We start from the raw sequence: 23,861 nt of genomic DNA on the forward strand, positions 1-23,861 counted from the left end.
TTCCGATGGTAGGAAAACATAGCCTGTTCAAATCCAGTTCAGTCTAGGTGATAATAGTCTGCTTGCACTGCCATCATATAATACCACAGTCTGGGTGGTTTAAACAACAGAAATTTATTTTATCGCAGTCTGGAGGCTGGAAGTCCAAGATCAAGGTGCCAGCAGAGTTGGTTTCTGGGGGGATCTATCTTCCTGGTGAAGGTGACACCTTCTCACTGTGTCCTCACATGGCCTCTTCCCTGTGTGTGTATGGAAAGAGAGAGCTCTCTGTTGTCTCTCTTCTTCTTATATGGACACCAGTCCTATTGGATTAGGGTCCCACCCTTATGACCTCATTTAACCTTAATTACCTCCTTAAAGACCCTGGTCCAAACACAGTCATATTGGACATTAGTGCTTCAACATACGAATTTTGTGGGGAACAGTTTAGTTTAGTCTGTACAGGTGGGTACACACTACGGCTCTGTGACACCCCGCAGGGGGTTCAGAGATGATAAAACTCAAGCATTTCCTCTAGAGGTTATAGCCCATGGGGGGTTTCCTGGCTTTTTCCTAATAAAACGGCTAAGGTTCCCCAGAGGAGAACTCTTGGGGAGCCCTCCCAGAGAGTGACTTATGTGAGCATGAAAACTGAGCTGAGCTGAGCCTCCAAACAAGAGAATAGAGGGGCCAAGTAAGAGGCATGCCAGCTTCCCCGATGGGGTGCATGATTGCAGTTTGAACCCTGAGCATTGGAAGTGGCTTCCCTGAAAGCCAGATGCTGCTGTCATAATGGGGTCGATGACTGCGTAAGAAAAAGTCTTCTGCAGCAGTCAGACCATTTTTATAGACATCTTCCCTTTGGGAGCATCATGATACTGATGACTCTCCTGTTTTAGTTGATGACAAAGGAGAATCCTGGACAAATGTTTTGGTAAGGGATTGAGAGTGCCTTGGAAGAGAGAATAAGGAGGTGATTCTCTTAGCATCATTTGTTATCCTGTCTTGCTGGAACTGTCTGGGACTCTGGGTGCGTGTGTATGGCCAGGAGAAAAGACAACAGGAACTTGAGAAGCTAAAAATTAACAGCCATTTGGGACTGAGTTATTGTTAATTCTCACTCTATGAAAGGCTGGCCTATTCTAAAATTTTGTGATGACTAGAGCAGCGGTTTTCAAGTTTTTGATCAATAGACCATGATCCATTTTACCAGGAAATCCAGAAATATATTTGATGTTACAGCTCAGCACATAGACACAAAAGCACACATCTGAAATAATAGTTTTATGAAACAATACTATTAGTATGTGTGCTGTACTCTGACCTTTTCTATTCTACTCTATCTCCTTTTATGTTTTTAGATGCTAGTTATGATCTGATAAATGAGATTCTGGACCAGCACATAGTAGACTAGTGTTTCCCTACTGAGGAGTTTTTTTTTTTTTTTTTTTTTTTTTTTTAACGAGTTTACAGTCCCCAAATCAAATTCCTTGTGTTACTTTGGAAAGGCTGGAGGACATCAAAATTTTACTCTTCACCATTTTCATGTCCTGATCAGCTCAACACTCCACCTGACAGGTGTTACAAAAGTATGTGATTATTTGTGCAACAGGTATTTTTCGAGCCCCAGCTCTGGGCCAGACACTATGTGAGGAACTGGTGGAATAAATTTTCCAGACTGGTGGCATGTTTGTTAAGAGTTATAGAACGCAATTTAAAATTGCTGTTTTTAACTTAGGTTAACTCTGTGATGTCCGACCTTCGTGCCCCGTAAGTCACCATAGGCCTGCTGTCCTGGTGCTCCAGGGAGAGGTGTGGCTGGTGGGGAAAGCCTGGGGTTTGGGTCAGTAGAGATGAACTGGGCCCTGGCTTTATTTCTCTGAGGGCATCATCTCGGGCAAATCGACCAATTTAACATGTCTGCAGTGAAATGGAGATGCTGAGAAACCTGGCGGATGTGAGTGAAGAAGAACTGATCTTGTAAGTGAAAGGAGTTTGCACAATGTACTGGCAGCACCCGCTCCCAGCACCTTCTGCATGTGGCCCATTGTGTGAAGTCCCGCCTCTTTCCTAGACCTCTCTTCTTACCAGACATCCTATCCAGTCCACATAGGAATGGAGGCCTTCAGGCATCTAGGCGGTGGAAAGTCCTAGACTGAGCAGCTCTTTCCATTCAGAAGCAGCCAAAGTTTGTCAGTTCCCCTGCAGCGAGTAGGCAGGCTCACCTTGAATGTCCCTATTTCTGCGGTGACTTCAGTGAGTGTCGTTAAGATCACCACCAAACCGTTTATTAGAAGCACAAGGTCCCAGGACCCTGAAATAAGTATCTCCTGAGACAATTCCCATCCCATCTGAGGAAGGCAGAATAATGGCCCCCACAGGTGTCCATTTCCCAATCCCTGGAACCTAAATCTGTTATGTTATATGACAAGGGGGGGGGGTAAGGTTGCAGATGGAATTGAGGTTGCTAATCAGTTGACCTTAAGATAAGGAGGTTGTTCTGGATTTTCCCTGTGAGCCCAGTCTAACCACAAGGGTCCTTAAATGGGGAAGAAGGGTGCAGATGAGTCAGAACCAGACAGATGATGACATCTTGAGAAAGACAGGACTGGACTCAGCTGGTCATGGCTGCTTTGAAGATGGAAGGAGGGCATGAGCCAAGGAATGCGGGCAGCCTCTGAAACCTAGAAAAGGCAAGAACACAGATTCTCCACCAGAGCCTCTAGGAAAGAGATGCAGCACTAACCTTCATGTTCGCCCAGTGAGGCCCTCTGCAGACTTCTGACCCACAGAGCTGTTCAGATGATAAAGCTGTGTTGTTTTAAGCCACTAAATGTGTGGTAATTTGTTACAGCAGCAATAGGAAACTAATACACCGTCCCATGATTATTTAATTTTTTACAAAGAAAACTTACGCATATTTGCCAGAAATGAATTAAGATGAGAAAAACAGTAATATTTGAAGGGCCCATTTTCATATTTACAACAAAATGTTCAATATTCAGAAGGAAATTTTATATGAAATGGAGATGTGTACAATCCTTGCTTCTAAAATAAAAGAATTGTTTTAGGTGTTTGCTGTATACAATATTAGTTAAATAGTATATTTTTCAGAATTCACAATTATTGACCTATATAATTCTTTTGGCAGAGAAGACTTTTTAATCTTTTTAAAAAAGATTAAGAAAAAAAACATTCAGTGACAAAGCATGTATAGCTATAGCCTACTGTTTCCTTTTATTTATGTTTCAAAACTAGTTGCTGCTTTTTTTTTTTTTTTTTTTTTTTTTTTTTTTGCGGTACGCGGGCCTCTCACCGTTGTGGCCTCTCCCGCTGCGGAGCAGAGACTCCAGACGCGCAGGCTCAGCGGCCATGGCTCATGGGCCCAGCCGCCCCGCGGCATGTGGGATCATCCCGTACCCGGGCACGAACCCGTGTCCCCTGCATCGGCAGGCAGACTCTCAACCACTGTGCCACCGGGGAAGCCCTAGTTGCTGCTTTTATTGTTAAAAACTCTTGGCAGTTTCAGCTTTTGGATAATAAAAAATGGAAACCAGCTGAAGTAAAGCAAATTAAAAGGGATTTCTTTTATTCTCTTAAATGAGAACATCCTAGACACGCTTGGGCTTTGCATTAAAAAAAAAGTGTATAATTAACACTCCACTTACCTACAGGCTCCTTAAAAGCTAGTTCAACAGATTTCCTCAGCCAGGTCTTGGAATTTCTTCTTCCTGAATTCCTTGAGGTTGGGTCTCCCCATCTCCCCTGTAGCCTCATGGACAGCTCCTGCTTTCATGGCTCAACGTAGGACTGTCCTGGGGCATTGAGGCAGCAGGATGACTTCAGATCCCATGGAGAACAAGTGGGCTCACAGCCACTTCATCCTGCCCTGCTTCAAGCTTTGCTCAAACCAATACAGAAACAATTAAGGATGGTAGCTGCCCTAGAATCTGGCTGCACAGTCAGCTTTATTGAACCATTTTTCTACTCTTCAGGTTCCTTGTTTGATTATTCCTTGGAAAGCTATTCTGCTGATTTTGTGGGTTTTCCCATTTGCCTTCTCTGCAGCTCAATTTTCAGTATTCCCCAAAGATGTCTCTATTTTGACAATACCTTCTACTTCCCAGACCTCAAAGCAGATTGTTTTCCTGACAATTTATCTCCCCTCATTCTTAAACCCACATCATTGTGGACACTCTGTCCGATAACCTGCCTAGATTCTCCGTTTTCTATTTAAAGTTTACAGTCCAGTGATTTAGTGATGCAGGGAATGCCTTATCTGTGCATGTTCCATGCTCAGCCCACGAAAAGCCTCTGATTTGTTTTCGACACCTTGGAAATCAACTCTGAAATGTCCGTCATTCTTTCCATCATCAGCAAAGCGGACAACTGACACAGAGGCCCCTCCCTGTCCGCCTGCAGAATCCTGTGAGTGGCCCTTCCCCATCACAGGGCTGACACACCGTTGCCTCTTTACAAGGTTCCTGCCTCCTCTCTGACAGTTACCTTAATTGTGAAGCGAAGTTTGCATTTAGCCATTTCCATAGCAACACTGGTCAGGGAATCGATATTTTTACTTTGTAATTACAACCTGCCTTGGGGAAAGGGTTTAACAAATATCTAGTTGGTGCTTTCTTAGTAGACACTGGAGAGGCATTGGTGACAAAGAAGGGAGCTCGCACTTACAGACCAGGGGGAGAAAAGATCATTTTAGAGGCTATGATGGTGCAGAGTTGGAGGGCAAGTACAGGTGTGGGAGCACAAGGAGGGCACCTGGTCTAGACTGGGGCAGGTGTGCGGGGCAGGGAGCTGTGTTAGAGGAGCCTTCACAGAGGGGTGAACTAGCTCATGACATTCATTTCTGGTCTTTAACAGGAACAGGATATCTTATGATCATTATGACACACATAAAAAAGCATTGCATCATGGCAACAGAAATCAAAACTGGTGGTTTTGAGGTGGGGTTGACTAAAAAGGAACACAATGCAAATGTTCTGTTATTTTGTTTTAGGTGATGATTACACAAGGGTACATGATTGTCAGAATCAATAGTGGAATACTTCAGATCTATGCATTTATTATATGTAAATTAAAAATAAAATTTATTGCAAGAAAGCTGTCTATGTACTAATATATGGAAAGATCTTCAATATATACTAAGTGAAAAAAGCAAGGTGGACCAGTACATTTTATGACACCTGGAGGGTATAAACATGGCCATAAATTAAAAAAAAAAAATAAGCAAGGTGGAGACAGGTGTAGATCACACACCACCTTACCACCTTTTAGGGCATAAAGAGGGAAAACTTAAGAATCCATGTTTGTCTGCTTCTGTATGAACAGAGAACTCAGGAAGCCAGGTGGGGAGCCGGTAGCAGTGGCTGGCCTGGGAGGTGGGGAGCAGCTGGCATCTGAGGGGATGGAGGGCAGGGTTGTGAGGGAGATTCTCACTGTATACCTTTTTTTATGCTTTTTGGTGTTGGAACCACGTAAACATTTTTCTTATTCGAAAAATTAAAAAGAAAGCACGTCGAAATGGAACTAAGGAGGTTTTAAACTGAGATATAAATGGTTTTATTTTTTTTGTCTTGAATTTTATTTTATTTATTTTTTTATACAGCAGGTTCTTATTATCCATTTTATACACATCAGTGTATACATGTCAATCCCAATTGCCCAATTCATCCCACCCCCACCCCCACCCCCTGCCGCTTTCCCCCCTTTGTGTCCATACGTTTGTTCTCTACATCTGTGTCTCTATTTCTGCCCTACAAACCGGTTCATCTGTACCATTTTTCTAAGTTTCACATGTATGCGTTAATATACGATACTTGTTTTTCTCTTTCTGACTTACTTCACTCTGTATGACAGTCTCTAGGTCCATCCACGTCTCTACAAATGACCCAATTTCATTCCTATTTATGGCTGAGTAATATTCCATTCTATATATGTACCACTTCTTCTTTATCCGTTTGTCTGTCGACGGGCATTTAGGTTGCTTCCATGACCTGGCTATTGTAAATAGTGCTACAATAAACATTGGGGTGCATGTGTCTTTTTTAATTACGGTTTTCTCTGGCTGTATGCCCAGTAGTGGGATTGCTGGGTCGTATGGTAGTTCTATTTTTAGTTTTTTAAGGAACCTCCATATTGTTCTCCATAGTGGCTGTATCAATTTACATTCCCACCAACAGTGCAAGAGGGTTTCCTTTTCTCCACATCCTCTCCAGCATTAGTTGTTTGTAGATTTTATTTCTTTTTTTTGCGGTACGTGGGCCTCTTGCTGCTGTGGCCTCTCCTGTTGCGGAACACAGGCTCCGGACCCGCAGGTTCAGCGGCCATGGCTCACGGGCCCAGCCGCTCCGTGACATGTGGGATCCTCCCAGACCAGGGCATGAACCCGTGTCCCCTGCATCGGCAGGCGGACTCTCAACCACTGCGCCACCAGGGAAGCCCTGTAGATTTTCTGATGATGCCCATTCTAACTGGTGTGAGGTGATACCTCATTGTAGTTTTGATTTGCATTTCTCTAATAATTAGTGATGTTGAGCAGCTTTTCATGTGCTTCTTGTCTATCTGTATGTCTTCTTTGGAGAAATGTCTATTTAGGTCTTCTGCCCATTTTTCGATTAGGTTGTCTGTTTTTTTTTAATATTGAGCTGCATGAGCTGCTTATATATTTTGGAGATTAATCCTTTGTCCATTGATTCGTTTGCAAATATTTTCTCCCATTCTGAGGGTTGTCTTTTCGACTTGTTTGTAGTTTCCTTTGCTTTGCAAAAGCTTTTAAGTTTCATTAGGTCCCATTTGTTTATTTTTGTTTTTACTTACATTACTCTAGGAGGTGGATCAAAAAAGACTTGCTGTGTTTTATGTCAGTGTTCTTCCTATGTTTTCCTCTAAGAGTTTTATATTGCCTGGTCTTAAATTTAGGTCTCTAATCAATTTTGAGTTTATTTTTGTGTATGGTGTTAGGGAGTGTTCTAATGTCATTCTTCTTCATGTAGCTGTCCAATTTTACCAGCACCACTTATTGAAAAGACTGTCTTTTATGCATTGTAGATCTTTGCCTCCTTTGTCATAGAGTAGTTGACCATAGTTGCGTGGGTTTATCTCTGGGCTTTCTATCCTGTTCCATTGATCTATATTTCTGTTTTGTGCCAGTACCGTATTGTCTTGATTACTGTAGCTTTGTAGTATAGTCTGAAGTCAGGGAGTCTGATTCCTCCAGCTCCGGTTTTTTCCCTCAAGACTCCTTTGGCTATTGAGGGTCTTTTGTGTCTCCATACAAATTTTAAGATTTTTTGTTCTAGTTCTGTAAAAAATGCCACTGGTAATTTGATAGGGATTGCATTGAATCTGTAGATTGCTTTGGGTAGTATAGTCATTTTCACAATATTGATTCTTCCAATCCAAGAATATGGTGTATCTCTCCATCTGTTTGTATCATGTTTAATTTCTTTCATCAGTGTCTTATAGTTTTCTGCATACAGGTCTTTTGTCTCTCTAGGTAGATTTATTCCTAGATATTTTATTCTTTCTGTTGCAGTGGTAAATGGGAGTGTTTCCTTGATTTCGCTTTCAGATTTTTCATCATTAGTGTATAGGAATGCCAGAGATTTCTGTGCACTAATTATGTATCCTGCAACTTTACCAAATTCATTGATTAGCTCTAGTCGTTTTCTGGTGGCATCTTTAGGTTTCTCTCTGTATAGTGAGTGTCATGTCATCTGCAAACAGTGACAGTTTTACTTCTTCTTTTCCAATTTGTATTCCTTTTAATTCTTTTTCTTCTCTGATTGCCGTGGCTAAAACTTCCAAAACTGTGTTGAATAATAGTGGTGAAAGTGGACATCCTTGTCTTGTTCCTGATCTTAGAGGAAACGCTTACAGTTTTTCACCATTGAGAATGATGTTTGCTGTGGGTTTGTCGTATATGGCCTTTATTATGTTGAGGTAGGTTCCCTCTATGCCCACTTTCTGGAGAGTTTTTATCATAAATGGGTGTTGAATTTTGTCAAAAGCTTTTTCTGCATCTATTGAGGTGATCATGTGGTTTTTGTTCTTCAATTTGTTAATATGGTGTATCACATTGATTGATTTGTGTATATTGAAGAATCCTGCATCCATGGGATAAATCCCACTTGATCATGGTTTGTGATCCTTTTCATGTGTTGTTGGATTCTCTTTGCTAGTATTTTGTTGAGGATTTTTGCATCTATGTTCATCAGTGATATTGGTCTGTAATTTTTTTTTTTTTTTTTGTAGTAGCTTTGTCTGGTTTTGGTTATCAGGGTGATGGTGGCCTCATAGAATGTGTTTCAGAGTGTTCCTTCCTCTGCAGTTTTTTGGAAGCATTTAAGAAGGATGGGTGTTAAATGTTGGATAGAATTCGCCTGTGAAGCCATCTGGTCCTGGAGTTTTGTTTGTTGGAAGATTTTAAATCACAGTTTCAATTTCCTTACTTGAGATTGGTCTGTTCATATTTTCTATTTCTTCCTGGTTCAGTCTTGGAAGGTTATACCTTTCTAAGAATTTGTCCATTTCTTCCAGGTTGTCCATTTTATTGGCATAGAGTTGCTTGTAGTAGTCTCTTAGGATGCTTTGTATTTCTGTGGTGTGTGTTGTAACTTCTCCTTTTTCGTTTCTAATTTTATTGATTTGAGTCTTCTCCCTCTGTTTCTTGATGAGTCTGGCTAATGGTTTATCAATTTTGCTTATCTTTTCAAAGAACCAGCTTTTGTTTTGTTGATCTTTGCTATTGTTTTCTTTGTTTCTATTTCATTTATTTCTGCTTTGATCTTTATGATTTCTTTCCTTCTGCTAACTTTGGGTTTTGTTTGTTCTTCTTTCTCTAGTTCCTTTAGGTGTAAGGTTAGTTTGTTTATTTGAGATTTTTCTTGTTTCTTGATGTAGGCTTGTGTAGCTATAAACTTCCCTCTTAGAACTGCTTTTGCTGCATCCCATAGGTTTTGGATCGTCGTGTTTCCATTGTCATTTGTCTCAGGTATTTTTTGATTTCCTCTTTGATTTCTTCAGTGATCTCTTGGTTATTTAGTAACGTATTGTTTAGCCTCCATGTGTTTGGGTTTTTTACGTTTTTTTCCCTGTAATTCATTTCTAATCTCTTAGCATTGTGGTCCGAAAACATGGTTGATATGATTTCAATTTTCTTAAATTTTCTTAAATACTGAGGCTTGATTTGTGACCCAAGATGTGATCTATCCTGGAGAATGTCCCGTGTGCACTTGAGAAGAAAGTGTAATCTGCTGTTTTTGGATGGAATGTCCTAAAATTATCAATTAAATCTATCTGGTCTATTGTGTCATTTAAAGTTTGTGTTTCCTTAGTAATTTTCCGTTTGGATGATCTGTCCATTGGTGTAAATGAGGTGTTAAAGTCCCCCACTATTATTATGTTACTGTCGATTTCCTCTTTTATAGCTGTTAGCAGTTGCCTTATGTATTAAGGTGCTCCTATGTTGGGTGCATATATATTTATAATTGTTACATCTTCTTCTTGGATTGATCCCTTGATCATTGTGTAGTGTCCTTCCTTGTCTCTTGTAACATTCTTTATTTTAAAGTCTATTTTATCTGATATGAGTATTGCTACTCCAGCTTTCTTGTGATTTCCATTTGCATGGAATATCTTTTTCCATCCCCTCACTTTCTGTCTGAATGTGTCCCTACGTCTGAAGTGGGTCTCTTGTAGACAGCATATATATGGGTCTTGTTTTTGTATCCATTCAGCAAGCCTGTGTCTTTTGGTTGGAGCGTTTAATCCATTCACGTTTAAGGTAATTATCGATATGTATGTTCCTATTACCATTTTCTTAATTGTTTTGGGTTTGTTTTTGCACATCCTTTTTTTCTTCTGTGTTTCCCAGTTAGAGAAGTTCCTTTAGCATTTGTTGTAGAGCTGGTTTGGTGGTGCTGAATTCTCTTAGCTTTTGCTTGTCTGTAAAGCTTTTGATTTCTCCATTGAATCTGAAGGAGATTCTTGCCTGGTAGAGTGATCTTGGCTGTAGGTTCTTCCCTTTCATCAGTTTAAATATGTCATGCCACTCCCTTCTGGGTTGTAGAGTTTCTGCTGAGAAATCGGCTGTTATGTTTACGGGAGTTCCCTTGTATGTTATTTGTCAGTTTTCCCTTGCTGCTTTCAATAATTTTTCTCTGTCCTTAATTTTTGCCAATTTGATTACTGTGTGTATCGGTGTGTTTCTCCTTGGGTTTATCCTGTATGGGACTTTCTGTGCTTTCTGGACTTGGGTGGCTATTTCCTTTCCCATGTTAGGCAAGTTTTTGACTATAATCTCTTCAAATATTTTTTTGGGGTCCTTCCTCTCTCTCTTCTTCTGGGACCCCTATAATGCAAATGTTGTTGTGTTTAATGTTGTCCCAGAGGTCTCTTAGGCTGTCTTCATTTCTTTTCTTTCTTCTTTTTTTTTTTTTGCAGTACGCGGGCCTCTCACTGTTGTGGCCTCTCCCGTTGCGGAGCACAGGCTCCTGACGCGCAGGCTCAGTGGCCATGGCTCACTGGCCCAGCCGCTCCACCGCATGTGGGATCCTCCTGGACTGGGGCATGAATCCGTGTCCCCTGCATCGGCAGGCAGACTCTCAACCACTGCGCCACCAGGGAAGCCCTTCATTTCTTTTCATTCTTTTTTCTTAATCTGTTCCACAGCAGTGAATTCCACCATTCTGTCTTCCAGGTCACTTATCCGTTCTTCTGCCTCAGTTACTCTGCTATTGATTTCTTCTAGTGTATTTTTGATTTCAGTTTTTGTATTGTTCTTCTCTGTTTGTTTGTTCTTTAATTCTTCTAGGTCTTTGTTAAACATTTCTTGCATCTTCTCGATCTTTGCCTCCATTCTTTTTCCGAGGTCCTGGATCATCTTCGCTATCATTATTCTGAATTCTTTTTCTGGAAGTTTTCCTATCTCTACTTCATTTAGTTGTTTTTCTGGGGTTTTATCTTGTTTCTTCATCTGGTACATAGCTCTCTGCCTTTTCATCTTGTCTATCTTTCTGCGAATGTGGTTTTTGTTCCACAGGCTGCAGGATTATAGTTCTTGCTTCTGCTGTCTGCCCTCTCATGGAAGAGACTACCTAAGAGGCTTGTGCAAGCTTCCCGATGGGAGGGACTGGTGGTGTGTAGAGCTGGGTGTTGCTCTGGTGGGCAGAGCTCCGTAAAACTTTAATCCACTTGTCTGCTGATGGGTGGGGCTGGGTTCCCTCCCTGTTGGTTGTTTGGTCTTAGGCGACCGAGCACTGGAGACTACAGGCTCTTTGGTGGGGCTAATGGTGGACTCTGGTAGGGCTCATGTCAAGGATTACTTCCCAGAACTTCTGCTGCCAGTGTCCTTGTCCTCATGGTGAGCCACAGCCACCCCCTGCCTCTGCAGGAGACCCTCCAACACCAGCAGGCAGATGTGGTTCAGTCTCCTATGGGGTCACTGCTCCTTCCCCTGGGTCCCGATGCACACACTACTTTGTGTGTGTCCTCCAAGAGTGGAGTCTCTGTTTCCCCTAGTCCTGTCAAAGTCCTGCAATCAAATCCTGCTAACCTTCAAAGGCTGATTCTCTAGGAATTCCTTCTCCCGTTGCCGGACCCCCAGGTTGGGAAGCCTGACGTGGGGCTCAGAACCTTCACTCCACTGGGTGAACTTCTGTGGTATAAGTGTTCTCCAGTTTGTGAGTGACCCGTCCAGTGTTTTTGGGATTCGATTTTATTGTGATTGCACCCCTCCTACCGTCTCATTGTGGCTTCTCCTCTGCCTTTGGATGTGGGGTATCTTTTTTGGTGAGTTCCAGTGTCTTCCTGTCGATGATTGTTCAGCAGTTGTGATTTTGGTGCTCTCGCATGAGGGAGTCTGGTTTTCTTATTCTTTATAGCAGGTTATTTACCAGTTGAATGTTTTAAAGCAACTTTCTCTCAACACTGCTTTGGCAAGTAGCTGGGGCACATATGCCACCCCCCACGCCAGGCACACCCGTAGCAGGCTCCTATCTGCATAGCGCTCCATCCCAGCTCTGCGCTCCCAGGAACCTCTCCCCATCAATCTCTTTGGCACTAAAGAGGAAACATTATTTGCCATCTGGATAATGGCTTATGTGAGACATGGCCTCAGTTACAGCCTTTTTTTTTTTTTTTTTTTTTTTTTTTTACATTTACTGAGTCAGTATGCTCTACAATATTCCATTTCTACTTCGAACAAATGTAAGCAAGGTATACTTTTTAAACAAGGTTTCTGGCTTGAGTTAGGTAGGGTCTGTACTTCTTTCCTCTTGTGGGGGTGCTGTGCATGGAGGTGGCGTCTTCACTGAGCTCACTGGCTCTTTCTAACAGTCAGGATTGGACCCGGACAGAACAAAAATCCTTTCCCTCTTTCCTCTCACTTCAATGCTTCTTTTCTATATGTGGAGCCTGTGCAACACCTTCTTTGGTTGACAGGCCAGCGGAAGCGCCACTCACATTCCTGGATTCCCCCTCCTCTGGTCTGTTTCATTTCTCTGGGTCCTGAGCTTTCCTCCCACTGTTCATACAGGGGACAAGGCCCAGATGGCTGCTGACTGCCAGGATATCTTTAACAAGAAACTTGCAGTCTCTGTTCCTTCACGTTTCTTACCTTTCAAATGAAGATGCTGCTAGGTCTTCTTCTGGGAGGTTGGGGAGAATGAAAATGTTTCTGGAGTGCTTGTGTATTCCTACAAAAGCCTTATAAAAAAGAGCATCTCATATTGCTTATACCTATTATTGTTTGGATGCTCTGCACCTTTTCCCTGAAACACATACGAGATGAATTTTGTATTCTTAGCTGTTTTAAATGTAAGTGTCTTATCCAAAGAACCCAAGTAAAAATAATCCTTGGACCCTGCTGAGTTTTAGTCCCATGCCTCATTCTTGGGTTGCCTGCTTATACTGTCATCCCCTAAAACTCAACACTTATGAACTGGCAGTGGAGCACTGGTTTGAGAAGAATTGTAAGGCCATACTTGAGCTGTATTGGACTCTATGGGCAAGTGTGCTGTGATTGATTAGTGATGTCTGCTGTGGGACATGAGAAAGAAATGGGGTATAGGTCTAGGGACAGGCATACCTCCTAATATTGTGCTTTGCGATAAAGCACTTCACACCATTGCGTTTTTTGCAGATTGAAGGTTTGTGGCAACCCTGTGTCAAGCAAGTCTATCAGTGCCATTTTTCCAACAGCATTTGTCTCTGTTACATTTTGATACTTCTCCTAATATTTCAACCTTTTTCATTATTATTATATTTGTTATGGTGACCTGTGATCAGTGATCTTTGATGTTACTATTGCAAAAAGATTATGACTCATTGAAGGCTCAGTTGATGGTTAGCATTTTTAGCAATAAAGCGTTTTTTAATTAAGGTATATACATTGGCTTTTTTAGACACAATGTTACTGCACAGTTGGAAGACTTTATGGTAGCGTAAACATAACTTTTACATGCACTGAGAAACCAAAATATTCGTGTGACTCACTTAATTGTGATATTTGCTTTATTGCAGTGGTGTGGAACCCAACCTGTAGTATCTCTGAGGTACGCCTGTATTTGCCAAGCCCGCCTTAGATGGCCCTATCCTAATTTTTTTTGTATCTTATATAGTGCCTAGTGCTTTTTTACTAAGTATATGTTCAATAAATATTTGCTCATATTACTTTTTTTTTGAGTTTGCTCTTCTAGAAACATGATCACCCAAATAAGTCTACCCACGAGATCATGGCAACTGACACTGATGCTCATTCCTGCAGAGTTTAAGTAGCATAATACAAGGCACGAAGGTCTGGTTCCCGTGCCCTTCTCCCTCCTTAAATGAACCTTGGCTAAACTCCTTCGCTTCATAGTTTGAGCTCCGTGTAGTAGATGTTGGCCATCTCCTCTAAGAGCTCCTCAGCACATAATGCATACTTATTGCCATTCATAGCAGCCCTGATGAGAACTTTAAAGTATTTCCAAGGCCTGTCTTCCCCATGTAGCTTACTGTTTAAAGCAGTAGTATGAATGGCTAAAGGTATTGATCAGATGTCATGTGCCCAGGTAGCATTCCAAGTATTTACATATATTAGCTCATTTAATCCTCACAAAACCCTATGAAATAGTTACTCTTATTATCTTCCCAACTCGAGCTCAGAGAGGTTAAGTAACTTGCTCAAGGTCACACAGCTGCTAAGTAAAGTCAGGTTTTCAGCTTTAGGCGGTCTGACATAAACCTGTTTAATCAGTGAGGTGTGCTGAGCCCTTGAGCAGGAGGCAGAGACCTGCATGTTCTTGGGAAGTTTTTTTCTCTGGGCCCTGATGTCCCCATGTATAAAATGCAGGGTTGGATGGGATGGCTAAGATCCCTCCAAGCCCTACCTTATGTGATTCTAAGTTACATATTGAAGGTATCGTTGAGCCACCCTAGTACTCACCGTGAAATCTGACCAATGATCTGTGGATGTGCTGGAGATTCACAGATCGAAGCAAAGACTTGAACATTATCTCAGCACACACCAGAATTATAGCGTGTCAACTGCGAGAAATTTATTTTCCCAAACAATTAGAGGACACCAGTAATTATGTTTAATTACATATTGAACAGTTTTCCTGTTGTGTCAACCCATTGTCTTAATCGTGCTTAAGAGCAGCAGGCTATTATTTTGAGGTTTATGAGGTTTAAAATCGCTTTGTGTCTGAGCATCAGGGGAGCAGAAGAGTTAAGAGCCAGGGCTCTGGAGTTATAGACACACTTGGTGCAAGTTGGATCTGCCACTTACTGGAAATCCTTGGCAAGTTCCTTAACTTCTTTAAATGTTGGTTTCCTCATATTAGTCCATTGGGACTAATAATGGCATCAGCTTCATAAGGGTGTTGTGAATATCAAAGAACATATATATGAGGCGCATGGTGCAGCATTTGGCATGTAAACCTTTCAGATGCTGGCTGTAGTATTGTTTCTTATGGATTGATTAGATGTTGATGACGGGCAGTCTCTGGACACATTCCAGCCTCCAGCGCTGATGGATGGCCCCGTCTGGGGTGGATCTGGGCTCTAGCCTGGATGGATTGCTGCTGTTCTGCACCAGTTCTGACATTTCAGGTGTTTGCTCTCTATCTTGTTTCCATTTTATGTCTGTAATTTCATTTTCTAAGGACATGCAGAATGGAGCTAAGAAATATGGTCAACCGTTGAAGAAGTCACACTTGTAAGTCCCCTGGAGAGAACCATGGGGGAATAAGAGCTAATCCTAGTATTGAGTAGGGGTATTATCTTGGTAGTTGATAATTTTAAACAGTACGCAGACATGGCTTTAGATGACATTGAATCCCATGGTGAGAAGTTATTTCCTTTTCATTCCTCTTTTAATCCTTCTGATTCTGTCAATGAGAAAGCCTCAGTGTTGTGCTAGCCTTTAATCTAGAATACTTTGGAGTTTCCCTTTTAAAGAAAGGGAAGAGCAGGTCTTAGGTTTGGAGCCCTTGGGAGGGATTGGTATCTGGCTAGAATTCATTAATATGGCATTGTATTTTTTACTGCCTTTTATTTACAGCACTTAATACTAATGTTTCACTTATAATAGTAATATGAGAGTTTCATTGAAAGTGTATTTAAGGAAAGATGACTTGATTTAAAGAAAAACGCTAAATTAAAAGTGAGTGGGTGGTACATGGCTGCAGCAAAAATTGTGATGGTAGCACGAGGATCTCTGAGTTGGGAAAAGATGGTTTAGAGAGGGAAGGGAGACAAAAACCTTATCCTAGGGAAGCCAATGATGTGAAAGAAGAGAAGTGAGAGAAGTCAGAGGAGTGCCAAGAGAATGCAGAGCTGCAGGAGAAATCCTTTTGGAAGCAGGAGGTGGGCACGGGGGCAGACGCCGCAGAGAGGGCTCTACAGTGATGACAGAGGAGATGCAGCTGGGTTTGCTGATGGGCCCACTGAGAGGCCTTTGCTGGTGCCCGTTTAGCACAGGGACCATCACAGACTGAGGAGTGAGTTAGAGGCAGGAAGCAGGCAGGGTTTTCTACTTTTTTCTAAGAAGCTTGGTGTGTGATGATGGCACAGAAAGTTAAGGTAGAAACAAGGTGGATGGGAGTGTTTGTTTTCGAATAGTAAAGACATGGGCATGTTCTTAGCTAATGAAGGAGGAGCCGGCAGAGCCGCATGTGGGAGGGGATAGATGGAGCCAGGACCAGGGATGCGGGACGATGGGTTTACCTAGGAGAGGAGGGAGGAGAGCAAGCAGGAGTGCCTCAAGGGAAGCAGGTGGCTGTGAAAGTGGAGACCGAGGACATCTAGTCAAATACCCACTCATTGATTTTTTGGAAACGCAGGGAGGGAGGTGCTTTCCTGCAGGAAGTCTTGGAGCTCAGGGCATGATGTTGCTAGAAAACTGAGGGCAGAGAATGTTGCAGCTGCTTTCCAGACCCATCAAAGGGGGATTAATCTAAAAGTCAGCCCTTTGGGGCCCTCCGGGGCCGCGTCTTCTTGAATTAAGGGAGCTCGGTAGAGAGGCCTGGGACGTTTGTCCAACTGGGGCCTCTCAGCGGGCTCTCTTAGAGTAAAAGCGATGATTTCCTGTCGTTTGGGTCATCTGGACATTCAGCCCATAGACTCCAGGCCGGAAGTCCCTTCCCCGTCTCCGGTCTTTCCAACCTACTCAAATGCTGTTGCTATCATTTACATCGAAAGTTTCGGCTGGCCTGGCTTTTCTTTCATTACAGCATTGCCCTCAATCCCAGATATGGAATTGATGTAGAAAGGGCATTCTGGGGTTCACCAGCGTGGAAAGTAGACCTTTCCAGACAGCTCAGATGGCAACTTTTAGAACCACTATCCCCATTTGCCTTTTCCAGAGAAATGCATCAGAGACCTAGGGGGTTGGGTAAGGCCTGGCTCCTTCCCTCCAGAGAGTTGCCATTCAATTAGGGAGAAGACATATATTCTCAAAAGAAAAAGAAAATAACCAGAGAAAAAGACTTCTCAGCAGGTGGGATGTGAAATGGTCCTTGAAGAAAGAGTAGGATTAAGAGGAAGCATTTGTGGTTTGGCAAACAATTAGAGGGGACACCAGAGCTTGTCAGGGTCCAGCAAGACCCCACTGTCTGGACGTTCTTTATCTACTTCACCTGTCAGGCTGAGCGTGAGAGTCTTTTCTTTTACCCTCACAGGAGATGGAGAGCAGCTGTCTCAATTTGTTTAAAAACTAACCTGAATTTGCTATCATGAATCACCCTCCAAGATTTCTCTCCTCCAGACAAAATAAAGCTAGGTCCATCAGTCCAGTCTCATATTTCTAATCCCTTAGTCATTGCAAAGTCCCACCCTGGCCTTAGCAGAACAGAAGATGGGTTGAGAACACGGCCCATGTTCCATCCCACACTTACTTACTGGGCAACCTTCCCACCCTAAGCCTCAGTTTCTCTAACTGTAAATCAGGCATCCTAATATTCTGTACTCCATGGGGCTGTCTTGGGATCCAAGGAGATTTCTGCTCCCCATGGTGCCTGGTTCCAGCAGCCGACAAGCAGTCTGTCTTACTACCCTTCCCAGCGTTGTGCTCACCTGTCTGGTGAGGTGCTCTTAGCCCTGCTATCATTCTGAAGGCTGCTTAAAATAGAAAAGAGTTGCTTTGTCTGAGACTTTGCATTTTTTTTTTTTTTTGCGTTACGCGGGCCTGTCACTGTTGTGGCCTCTCCCGTTGCGGAGCACAGGCTCCGGACGCGCAGGCTCAGCGGCCATGGCTCACGGGCCCAGCCGCTCGGCGGCACGTGGGACCCTCCCGGACTGGGGCACGAACCCATGTCCCCTGCATCGGCAGGCGGACTCTCAACCACTGCGCCACCAGGGGAGCCCAAGACTTTGCATCTTTTAAGCTGGCACATTTTTTTATTAGACAGAACTCCTACAGAATAATAAAATGGAATGAGAAGTTATCAACATAATGAGGCCAGTGTGGCACCAAAGCAGTGAAGTCCCTGAAAATATCAGCTAGATCTCCAGTATCCGTTTAACCTTACCATTCATGGAGTTTAAAGAACCTAGGAGAGAAAAATCACCTTCCTTTCCTGCTTCTTTGCCTCCCCCATCAGACCCTGGACTGTTGGTCCTTAGGAACTGTGTCCTCCTCACTATTGACCTAGCAGGTTGCCTGACACAAGAGAACATCAATAATTATATGTTAAATAAATGAAAATATTTTTTACCTAGAAAATTTTTATTTATTTTTAGTTTTTACTATCTATTTGGTTGTGCTGGGTCTTGGTTGCGGCAGGCGGGCTCCGTAGTTGCAGCTCACCAGCTCCTTAGTTGCAGCATGCATGTGGGATATAGTTCCCTGAACAGGGATCGAACCCGGGCCCCCTGCATTGGGAGTGCGGAGTCCTATCCACTGCGCCACCAGGGAAGTCCCATACCTAGAAACTTTTGAAAAAAATGGAAGAAATGGAAGTTAAGGAGGAGAACCCAGAGTAGTTTCAGGGGTGGGTGTTATCAGCTCACAGTCACTCCAGATACTCTGAAGTTCATTGTCCCTGCAGTGAAGTCTGGATTCTGTACGTGGTATGGTTGGAGGAGTGTGGGCAATGGGCTCAGACAGACCTGGGCTCAATTATGGATGTGCCATGTCCCAACTGAGTGATGTTGAGGACTCTGCCCTCCCTGTCATATGGGGGGGTGTATGATGGCACCTCTTCCATGGGATCGTTGTGGGCATGAAAGATGTTGACTTGAGGTACTTGGTACCTCGGGCTCTCTCTTCACCTTGATTTCTGGACTATTTGGATGACTCTCCCGTTGGCGTGCCTGAACCTGGAGGCTGAAAGAGAAGAGGCAATCTCTGAAGAGTGTTTTGAGATAAGGATGAGTGAAGCCTTCCTGGCCTGGTCAGCCTTGATGTCGGGCTGACTTTAAGTGATCTGAGGCCTGTGACTCTTGCATGGCGATCATCGTATCTGACTCATGGACATTTGCAAGAGTCCATTGTGTGGTTCTTTGTCATCCACGTTTGTACCATGCGTCCCCACCCCCCTACCCACCCTCTTTCCATCTCCATTGCCCACTCCACCCAAGCTGCCCCCTTTCTTTGTGGACTTCTAAATGGCCTCTTAAGTGGTCTTCATGTTTCTTTTACTTCATGTTCCCTCCCCAAACACTAAGTCCCCACAGAGCATACAGAGTAATATATATATATATTTTTTGTGGTACGTGGGCCTCTCACTGTTGTGGCCTCTCCCGTTGCGGAGCACAGGCTCCGGACGCGCAGGCTCAGTGGCCATGGCTCACAGGCCCAGCCACTCCGCGGCATGTGGGATCTTCTCAGACCGGGGCACGAACCCGTGTCCCCTGCATCGGCAGGCGGACTCTCAACCACTGCGCCACCAGGGAACCCAGAGTAATATTTTTAAAAGCAGAAGCCAAGTCAGGCCATTCCTTTGCTTAAGAGTACATTACAAGGTATGATAATCTCTAGTTGCATTCATGTTACTACAAATGACATGATTTTGTTCTTTTTTATGGCTGGGTAATATTCCATTGTATATATGTACCACATCTTCTTTATCCATTCATCTGGCAATGGACTTTTAGGTTGTTTCCATGTTTAGCTATTGTGAATAATGCTGCTATGAACATAGGTTTGAATTAAACCATAATGGAAAAGAATATTAAAATATATATGTGTATAACTGAGTCACTTTGCTGTACAGCAGAAATTAGCACAACATTGTGAATTAACTATACTTCAATAAAAAAAATTAAAAAAAAAGAGTACATTACAAGGATGTGCTACAGGGCTTTCTAGCACCAAGCTCCCACCTGGCTCTTCCCCTATCATCTCATACCACCCTGCTCCTTGCTCTCCAAACACACCAGCCCACTTTCCAGCAAACTGAGCTCCTGCTAACTCAAGGACGCACTGTCTTGGTTGCCTCTATCTGGAGTACTTTGCCCCTCATCCTTCCCGTGGCTCACAAGCCTCCTAGCCTCCACTCTGATGTCACATGCTCTGAGCCGTCCTCCTGACCCTCTGTATTTCCATCACGTCAGAACACTAGCAGAAAGGATCTCTGTTATGACTTCATTGCTTATTGCCTGTCTCCTCCCACTCCATTCAAATAAAAGCCCCATAAAAGCAGGGAACTCATGTCTCATCACCACTACATTCCCAGTGTCTAGAACAGTGCCTGGCACATGAAGGAGTCTGTTAATATTTGTTGAATAAAGCAGTGAGAAGAGAAACTCTGAATCTGTAACAATATATGAAATACGTCCAGCTGTGTGGTAATATTGAGGGGAATCTGAGAGGGGGCTCTCAGTGCTTGTGGGTATAAGAGAGAAAATAGTGTTTCTGTGCTCCTAAGGGATGGGAATCATCTCTGATGCAGAAACATTGTTGGATTGTGTTGGTGTTTAGGTGAACTGGATCTTTGTGATTGGGAGTCTGGAATGGGGGGGGGGAATCATGAGCTTTGAAATCCAACCCTCCTTCTTCTGCTCCTTACTAGTTGTGTGATTGTTCCTGATTGTCTCTGAACTCTGATTTTCCCACCTGTTAAATGGGACAGTAATGCCAGCCTTCCAGCCTTGCTTTGGAGATTAGAGATGGTCTATGTCTGGCACACACACCTGCTCAATAAATGGCAACTTTTATTTTGGAGTTAATTCAAGACATGGCACCTGAAATCCAATTTAATTAAGCAACTATTTAAGCACTTTTAATAATTATTATAAATATTGCCAGGAATCCAAAAACGGGTAAAGTAGAAAACATGTCCTTAAATAATTAAAAGTCTATAGAAGGGTAATGTAGGTTATAACACTAATAACAAATATGTGTACTGTACTTTGCAATTTGTAAAGTGATTTTGTATGCTTTTTGTTAGTTGGTTCTTACTGATACCGTGTGAAGCAAATATAATACAGGCTTTGTGACCCTGTGCAAGTCAGGGACCTCTCTGAACCTGACCTCGTCACTTGTAAAATGCAAGGAGTGATAGTTATATTAGAGAGTAATTGTGAGAAATCTATGTGATGACCTAGGCAAAGCACAGGGTTTGGCAGGTGAGAGTCACTGAAACAAGTTCTCTCTCTCTCACCCTAATCTCTGACCGTGGATCCTGCTTTCTTATAACGTGGTGCTTCTGGGTGACTGTAATAAGAAGTAGCTTGTGATCTGAGATCAGAGTCGTCCTGGAAGCATATGAAAGTGCTATGGAAGTTCAAAGGAGAGAGAAAGAGAGAGAGAGAGGGAGGGAAAAGGAGAGATATGAAGTGTGAGAGAGAGAGCACGCATCTATTTGAGAGGCTCAAGAAAAGGCTTTATCGTGGGAGAGATAACATTTGAATCTTAGAGAATAGGTAGTGCTTTGACACATAACAAGGTAAAGGTATCAGGTTGTTATTCCAGTTAGAGGGAACAGTTGCAGCAGTGAGGTGGATGCAGGGAAGTTGCTGTGAGCACATCACTGGAGTGTTGGGTAGGGAAGGACCCACCTCTGAGTTGGTCCCGCATTGTGGAAAGCATCAAACTTATGTATAGTAGGTCATCCTAGCAAGTAATTGAGTGCCCTCTTTTAGGAGCAGGGCCAAAGGTAGATGGATTTGGCGAAGGATGTAGAATGCACTGGAGGGAGGCGAGACAAGCAGACCACCTAGAAGGCTCTTGCACAAGTGTAGGCAAAAAGTAATGATAGCTGAGATGCAAAGCAAGAGATAGGCTAAAGAAATGAACCACTGTTCTGTGGCAATGGTCTGGGTGACAGTGGTGAGGGAGGGCTGTGGGCAAGATGACGCTGAGCTTTTCAGTTTAGATAATTGGGGACAGGGGTAGAAAAAGGTGGTGGGGGAGAAGATGAGGAGGAAGAAGGCAATGGATTCTCTCGTCAGCATCCATTGTATAGGGTATTTGGGGACATCTAGTTGGAGGTTTTAATCAAACAGTTGGTAACATGGGTGAGAGGCTCAGAGTTAGGAGGGGACTTTTGTGAGCCTTTTGCACACAACTTATGGTTGAAGTGATTGGGCTCTCCCATGGGAGAGAGTACAGAAGAGGAGGGTGCAAAGGAGAAGAGAAGAGGTCCAGTGAGAGAGCTGGGGACATTCTTTTTTTTTTTTTTTTTTTTTTTTTTTTGCGGTACGCGGGCCTCTCACTGTTGTGGCCTCTCCCGTTGCGGAGCGCAGGCTCAGCGGCCATGGCTCACGGGCCCAGCCGCTCCACGGCAGGTGGGATCTTCCCGGACCGGGCACGTTGGCAGCAAGGAGAAGTAGCGGCAGGAAGACAGGAAAGGGTACTGAGCGACAGCGTGCAGTATCTAGGGAGACAGTGGGTCAGAGTTTCTCCAGAAGCCAGGGCTGCCGCATAACTCTAAACGCTGTATAAACTTTGAGGATGTTGCAGGCTGTCAGAGGGCTTAGATTTGATGATTAGCAGACCGTGGAGCTCTTCAAGAAAGCAGCTGAATGAGGACAAAAATTAGACAGCCGGATGTGAGGGGAGGGAGCGAGAAGTACTAGAAACAAGAGACCAACCTTCCTTCTAAGTAGTTTGATGGAGAAGGAGGGCTGAGATGGAGCAGTGGTTTGAAGGAGGACAAAAGGAAAAATAATTAACACAGCAACTCCTTCCTTTTCTTGAAACGTGCTAATGAAGAGGGAGATACAGAAAGGAAACGTGGGACGAGAATGATGAACACAGCGTCCCTTCTCAAAGGAGAAGGCACCCACAAGCAGCCCTTCAGATAACTGGGTGTATATTAACCCTAGATACAGTAGTTGAGCAAGAGCTGCTTGGAGTCGTAGGTTTAAACAATTCCCTGCTGACCCATCCTAGGCTGGTGGTGAAGGAGATGCGTTTACCTTTGGTACCTTCTCCTGTCGTCCTGACTCTCCCTGTTTGGCTGGGAAACTCCTCCCCTCCCTGATTATCTACTCAGAAATGAACAGTTGGTTTATCTCGGTTCTATAAACTAATGAATCTGATGAGCTAATTGCTGCTCCTGGCAGAACACTAGAAAGCTATTTCTTTTTTTCTTTTTTTTTTTTTTTTTGCGGTACGCGGGCCTCTCACTGTTGTGGCCTCTCCCTTTGAGGAGCACAGGCTCCGGATGCGCAGGCCCAGCGGCCATGGCTCACGGGCCCAGCCGCTCCGCGGCATGTGGGATCTTCCCGGACCGGGGCACGAACCCGTGTCCCCTGCATCGGCAGGCGGACTCTCAACCACTGCGCCACCAGGGAAGCCCCTAGGAAGCTATTTCTAACAGCCTTCTGGAACCATACTAGTTTCTCTAGTCTGATCCGTTAATGGTTCACATGGTGGAACTTCAAGTCAGGAGGAGCGGCGTGGGCAGGCAGAAGGAAGTGTTGGGAGACTTTGCTCTTTAAATCCCAACTTGTTTGTGGTCACCCAGACCTTCCAGTGCCTTAAGTGCTGACAAATATGGTGCCCTATCCTCCAAGTAAAATTTAAATTTTTTAAAAGATGCAAGCCTTCTGTGTCCACTGCACTTAAAACGGCTTTTTTTAGGCTTGCTGAATACAAAATTGTGGCTGAATTCAGTAACACTGAATCTTTAAAACAACAACAAAACATTTTTTGTTGTTGTTGTGTCCCAAGTACCTCATTTGCTAACTGGGTAAGTCTGCTTCCATGGGTCAAACTTCTGTTCTCCTAGATGACGATATAGTTTCATTAGATTGGGATGCACGAGCCTTATGCATCCTGAGTTCCAGCCCGTCCATTCTAGGCTTCGCTGGATGTGGAAGATCTAATGAGCTTGCATGGAGCGACTCCCCTTTATAGTGCTAATGCTCTCTAATTCAACGGGGCTGGCGCCCTAGATGCCCACTATAACATAGCTACCCCAAACTTAACAACTGGT

The 23,861-nt window shown here is 43.5% G+C and overlaps 1 protein-coding gene across 1 annotated transcript in view; it reads left to right on the plus strand.

The window, feature by feature from the left end:
• Positions 1 to 23,861, plus strand: part of KIF5C (kinesin family member 5C) — a gene marked incomplete at both ends in the record, with an annotated part of 148,726 nt that overhangs the window by 21,084 nt on the left and 103,781 nt on the right. The gene's annotated exons all lie outside the window — the stretch shown is intronic.

This window comes from Leucopleurus acutus, assembly GCF_964270905.1.
Source record: "Leucopleurus acutus genome assembly, chromosome: 6".
Classification (NCBI taxonomy): domain Eukaryota; kingdom Metazoa; phylum Chordata; class Mammalia; order Artiodactyla; family Delphinidae; genus Leucopleurus; species Leucopleurus acutus.